Source organism: Nicotiana tomentosiformis, chromosome 8 (assembly GCF_000390325.3).
Source record: "Nicotiana tomentosiformis chromosome 8, ASM39032v3, whole genome shotgun sequence".
Lineage (NCBI taxonomy): Eukaryota > Viridiplantae > Streptophyta > Magnoliopsida > Solanales > Solanaceae > Nicotiana > Nicotiana tomentosiformis.
This window is the reverse complement of record NC_090819.1, coordinates 114,488,483-114,495,347: the sequence shown is the minus strand read 5'-3', so window position 1 is coordinate 114,495,347 and position 6,865 is coordinate 114,488,483. Positions and strand designations below refer to the sequence as shown.

Genomic DNA, 6,865 nt, shown 5'->3' with positions numbered 1-6,865 from the left:
TTTTACCTCAGAATATTCAATTTTTGTAAAACATATTAATTCTTAAAAAGTACTGCTAGTAAAAAATGGGACCCTAAACTTTGGGGGCCTAAAGCAATTACTTGGGATGCCTTACCCTTGGGCCGGCATTCCTAGATCCGCGACATGTCACTTGTTGCAGGTAACATACATGTCTTATTTTTAAAATTATAGATCTCGCATTTTAATGACGCTTAATTATCTGTAGTTCAGTACTATTCTTTGAATGATTATATAACTTAAAATCCAAAAAAAAAAAAGGACCTTTTATTCTAGATTAAATATCTGAAAGTATTGAATTCACAAAAACTGTATTTTGAGAGGATTTTATCATCCTAATTGTGATTTTAAACAAAACGGAATGCAAAATTCGTTTGTTTAACTTCTCTATTTTGAATAATACTACAACAACAACAATCCAGTATAATTTCATTAGTGGGTATGGGGAGAGTAGTGTGTACGCAGGCCTTATCCTTACCCTGGGGTAGAGAGGGTGTTTTTCCGATAGACCATCGGCTTCCTCCCTCCAAGAATTCCCCACACTGCTCTTGGGGTGACTCGAACTCACAACTTCTTGGTTGGAAGTGGAGGGTACTTACCACTAGATCAACCAATGGATCCTTTAAATTGTTTCAGGCTCGAGGAGCAATGGTTAAGATATTTTATCAGATATTAGAGGAACCCATGGATCCTTTAAATCGTTTCAGGCTCGAGGAGCAATGGTTAAGATATTTTATCAGATATTAGAGGAAAGAAAAGCCATGATTGGAAAAAATAAAGCAAGCCCAAAGTCCAACATACTGGATACGAAGCTAGTTTCGCTTACATTTGCTGGTTATGAATTTACTGCTGAGGTTACAGCAAAAGCAATTATGTATTTGGAAAAACATCCCGAGTTTTTGCAGAAAGCAAAAGTACGTACACACTCACTACTTCTAGTTTAATAGTAATATTTTATATGATGTTCTTCTTAAATTTCTGAATTAAGTAATAGTTGAAAATCCACTTTCACTCAAATGTCTTGTCAGTAATTTTTTTTCTCTTTTCAGGAGGAACAAGAGGATATAGTTAAGAAAAGACCATCTTCAAATGCAGGCCTTAATATAGACGAGATTAGACAAATGCAGGCCTTACGAAGGTAAGATCTAGCTAATTCTTCTTAACTTATTTACTTACAGTATAATAAACTAGTAGAACACAATTCAATATGTAGAATTTTTATTTTAAATTTCAATTAATTAGTGCAAGATCAAACTCTTTTGGACTAACATATGGATTCTTATAAGTGTAATTAATTGGTACATATATTGGTACAGGTGATTAATGAAACACAGCGTTGTGCTAGCGTATCATCATTACTCCTTCGAGAGGGAAAAACTAGTGTTAACATAAATGGTTGGTAATCTGTCTTGTAATACTTATTTCTACTTATTATAATCCCTCTTTAAATCCAATGATACATTAATTAATTAATTAATTCCTCTTAATTATGCAAGGTACGCCATACCCAAGGGGTGGAGGTTTTTGGTATTGTGAAGGAGTATCATATGGATCCTGATACTTATGTGAAACCTAAGGAATTCAATCCTTCAAGATGGAATGTACTAATATATAAATTTGAGTTCAAAAATAAATTTTCTTTACTTAGATAATGACATCCATGTATAATTGTTAAGTAAGGATATTATATTAAATATCCAATGAATTAGTAGTTATAATGAAAATTTTGTACAGGATCTTGAAACCAAGCCAGCCTATTTTATTCCATTTGGAAGAGGCCCCAAAATGTGCCCAGGCGCCAATTTAGCCGGGCTTGAAGTTTCAGTTATTTTTCAGTACTTTCCATCTCAAATTCAGTAATTATATATTCCATTCCATGAAATAATTAAGAAGAAGAAAATTAATTAATACTGATCTGTATATATGATGCAGGCTTGAGCAGCTTAATCAAGAGAGCAAGATTGAACGTCTTGAAAATTGTCTTGTGAGATTGAAGAAGCTCCCAAACATTATATGAATGACAACTTCAACATTTCCGGGGGCTCTTTTCATTATATTGTTGTCTATGTATGCGTAGGCGAATCCAAGATTTTGGCAGGATGGGTGCACTATTAAGAAGAGGTAGATCCAGAATATAAATTTTACAGGTTCAACCTTTAGTTCTTACGATTGCGTACCCATTGCACTTTTAGAATTATAAGTTCAAATTTTTGTTTTTTTAAATAGTAATTTTCTTACATATATATTAATTTTCCGTGTTGAAAATATTGAGATCAATTGAACCATTGACTATACACATTTTGTTTAATCATATACGATTTTACAGCGACAAAAGAAGAATAGAAATTTCAATGTGTGAAAATTTTGAAAGAATTAACCAAAAAAAAAAAGTACTTAATTAATACGCAAAAAATAACACCAGACACGCTCATCTCCCGTGAGCGTCTACTTCTAGAAAAAATAAAAAAAAACAACAAGATTGACATAAGATTTGAATTCACAACCTCACCTAAAGAGATACACTCAATAATCATTATATCATATAATACTTTGAGCATGAATGCACATATATATATTTAAATATTTTTTAAAAAAATATAACATTACTGTACATGATTTAGAGCGGTGAGGTTTCAGCTGCAACCCCGTAGATACGCCGTAATCTTCATAATGGTAAGCATGTATGGGTTAATTGTATCTTTAATTCATTTTATCAATAATTAAGTTGTAGTCTAGTTTTCGAAAAAGTTTTAGTTCCAAATTCGATGCATCATTTAAAGACTCACCAATCACCTTTCATGTTTTTATCTGTCTTCCTCAATTCACCGAGTTTACATATATTAGGTACTTCTATTCGTACTGATGGACGTTTCACTATCACTAGCATACTTAAAATGGTTGTTTTAGATCTTCTTAGCCTTTTACAATGTTGAATTTAAAAAATAATATTTTTTTTAGATTTCTTATGTATAAAAGAAAGACTCCTTACGTGTAAAAGTAAATCTCTCATGTATAAAAAAAGAGGTGAGATCATAAAAATAAAAACAAATTTATAAAAGGCCAAAAAATCAATTGACACATGCTTAATGAAGATGCCTAGAGTATAAAAAAATGTAAATGTGCAAAAAGGAATACCTCGCACATGCTAATTCGAAAAAAAAAAAAAATGTTGTAATAGTGCAATGAAAATCAAAATTTGAAAGGATGATAAAAGACAAAAAGTTTTGGGACAAAAATAAAAATGAAGAAAAAGACCAGGCACCCAATAATTATAATCAAGTAGATTGACTTTCACAAAGCACCTATTATTAAAAGTAAGAATTTAGTGCTGCATTGTAAAAATATCTTTCGTTAACTTAATTGCCACACCCCACACCTGACCACTAAATGTTGTGACATCATCACAACATGTCATGTTCTAGACAGTGTGTCCATTTCAATTTTATTTATTTTAGGTTAATTCTTTTCTCTAATTAAAGACTTAAGTAGCTACAACTAGCAAGATTGGAAATTTCCCATATTTTTTTATTAGTATTTATTTAGGGTACTAATGAAAATCATATTTTAAGCTAGAAATGATTAAAAAATCAACTTTGCCACAGGTTTCGTGTTTCCGACATCTCAAATTAATAGATAAAATCATGAGCTGTTTATTATTACAATATAGTATTTATTAGAAGAAAAAACATGTCGATCGGACCAAATGGGTTGAACAGAGACCTAACAATTAAGTATTAACACATGATGAGTCCATTTATTTAGTCGTTTAATTTGGCGAAACTTCTTATGATAAATTTCAAAGTTAATCTTTTTAACGGTCTCTTTACTTCATATTGAATGACTGATACATGAACAAACCTTTTCTTTTTCTTTTCCAGTTAACCTACCACGTTCTTTATATTAATGAATATGAATATAATGTGTAACAATTTGCGTTGATAAGGTTGGCTATTGACTTAAGACAATGTTTAATTTCTTATCCACTATGCCACGAGGCACTCCCATTTATCTGCTTGGCTGCCTACCATTTTTGTTGTTTCCCAATTGATGTTTAATATTAATATTGTATCCCGGGATTCAGATCGCGTAAGATCTATTAAAGGGGAATACGCTGTTTATTAAAAAAGTTCTATTCACGAAATTTAAATTTAAAATTTCTGGTTAAGAACAAGAGAATATTATCCATCCCACCACAAATCATATAATTTGGTTGCTAAGAAATCTCTCATTCTATATTTCTATTGGTATTATAAATAGAAGAATATATGTTATCTTGTGTATTTTTACTAAACTTTACAATTTCATATGTGCGAAATAAAATATTATTCAACTTCGATAATTATGCAGTAAATGAAAATGGATTATTTATGTAACGACCCGGCCGGTCGTTTCGAGAGTTATAGCCCCGTTTTTTTTATTTCTATTATTTTTTGTGTTATTCAGCTATATTATGTTATATCGGATTAGTTGGTTCGGGACCGGAGTGGTTTCAGAGTGAATTGAGACACTTAGTCTCTTAAGTAGAAACTTAAGTTAGAAAAGTCAACAGGATGTTGACCTATGTGTAAACGATCTCGGATTTGAATTCTGATAGTTCCGTTAGCTCCGTTAGGTGATTTTGGACTTAGGAGTGCGTCCGAAATATGATTTGGAGGTTTGTGGTAGAATTAGGCTTGAATTGACAAAATTGGAAATTTGGTGATTTCGATCGGCAGTGGAAAATTTAATATCGGGGTCGGAATAGAATTTCGGAAGTTGGAGTAGGTTCGTAGTGTCATTTGTGACGTGTGTGCAAAATTTGAGGTCATTCGGACATGGTTTGGTTGGTTTCAGTATCGGTTGCCGAATTTGGAAATTTAGAAGTTCTTAGGCTTGAATCCGAGGGTAATTTGATGTTTGGATATTGTTTTAAGTGATTCGAAGGTTCGACTAAGTTTGTATGTTGATATATCACTTGTTGGTATTTTTGGTTGAGGTCCCGAGGGCCTCGGGATGATTCCGGGTGGTTAACGGATTTGTCGAAGTTGGAATTTGCAGCTGGAGCTGCTGCTTCTGCTATTTCCGCACCTGCGGAAGGAAGAGTCGTAGGTGCGAGGCCACTGGTGCGCGTGGGGAATGCGCAGGTGCGGGCAATACTAGGCTAGGCAGATTGCGTAGGTGCAAGTTGGAGGTTGCATTTACGAGCCCGCAGGTGCGAAACCTGGGGCGCAGATGCGGAAAGGGGAATGCTGGGCAGGCTTCGCAGAAGCGGAGGAAAACGCGCAGATGTGCCTTCGCATGTGCGACGGGTTTGCCGCAGATGCGGAGTCTGGGCGGATAAGTGAGTTGCGCAGGTGCGGCTTCTTGGACCGTAGGTGCGGTCATGCGGGTGCGAGAAAAGGGGCCGCATGTGCGAGATGCCTAGACAGAAGGTATATAGGAACACTTCGCGAATTTTTGGGCATTCTTCACAATTTCTATTCAGATTTGGAGCTTTTTTTTGGAGAGTTTTGAAGAGGGAATCAATTTTTGGAGAGTTTTTCTTCACAATTTCATTTCTTCACGATTTCTATTGAGGTAAGTTACTTGAGCCTAATACTCATATATATGGTAAGTTTTTCGTTGTTTAATCATTGTAATTAGTGAAAATGAGGGGTTAGGATTGGAATTTTTGGAGAGTAATTTAAGGATGTGAAGGACCAAACGATGTCGGATTTTGATGAATTTGGTATGGTTAGACTCGTGAGTGAATGTGCTTTCTAGTTTTGTGAATTTTGTCGGATTTTGAGACGTGGGCCCGGGGCCGGGTTTGAGCCAATTTCAGGTTTTGGTCTAATTTTGAAGCTTTTCTTGTGGAATTCATTCCATTAGCGTATATTGATGGTATTGTACTGATTGTGAATAGATTTGAAGCATTTGGAGGCGGAGTCCAGAGGCAAGAGCATTGCGGGGTAGAGATTTGACCGGTTTGAGGTAAGTAACGATTGTAAATCTAGTCCTCAGGGTATGAAACCCCGGATTTCGTATCATTTTACTACTTTGAGGTGACGCACATGCTAGGTGACTGCCGTGTGGGCGTGCACTATTGGGAATTGGTGACTTGGTGCGTCCCGTAGCAACTGTAAAGTTGCATATTTTGTTGAAACTATATTATACTCATATGTTTTAGAAAGAGTTTCTGTAAATTGGGCTGAATGCCATGTTTGGGCTTTGCGCCAGTGCTGTTTGGACCCTTAGGGGTTGTTTCTTACTATCCTTTTATTATTTTCGATTGAAAATCTATACTCAGTCATGTTTATACTTGTTTACCGCATAACTCAGTTTTATGACTCTATTTTGATGCATATAAATATTTTGGGCCGAATGCCCTGTTTTACTGTAATGCCCGAGTGGCTTGAGAGGTTTATGACTGAGTGAGGCCGAGGGCCTGATTTGTGAGGATGAGTGTGGATCGGGGCTGCCCGCCTGCAGCATACTTTATTATTATAGCACGTGAGTTGTCCGTGCAGCACGTGAGTTATCCACGCAGATTATAGCGCTTGGGCTGAAGGAGCCCCTCCGGAGTCTGTACACACCCCAATGAGCGCAGGTACCTACTGAGTGCGAGTGCTGAGTGCCGAGTGCTGAGTGACTGGGAGGCATGAGTGATTGTGAGATATGCTCGAGGGGCAAGAGTGATTGTGAGGTATGCCCGAGTAGCAAGAGTGATTGTGAGGTATGCCCTAGTGGTATGAGTGACTGTGAGGTTTGCCCGAGGGGCTGTATATGAGTGATGTTTTTTCCGAGGGGCTGTTTATGATTTCTTCATTTTTGCTCACCTTTGAATTTTTCCTCTGTGTGAAAACTGTTGAAAAATACATTTAAATGA

General features: G+C 35.7%; 1 pseudogene; it reads left to right on the top strand.

Moving 5' to 3' along the window:
- The first annotated feature begins 485 nt into the window (after nucleotides 1-485).
- LOC108946991 (beta-amyrin 11-oxidase-like) lies at nucleotides 486-2,105 on the top strand (annotated as a pseudogene).
- Nucleotides 2,106-6,865: the final 4,760 nt, after the last annotated feature.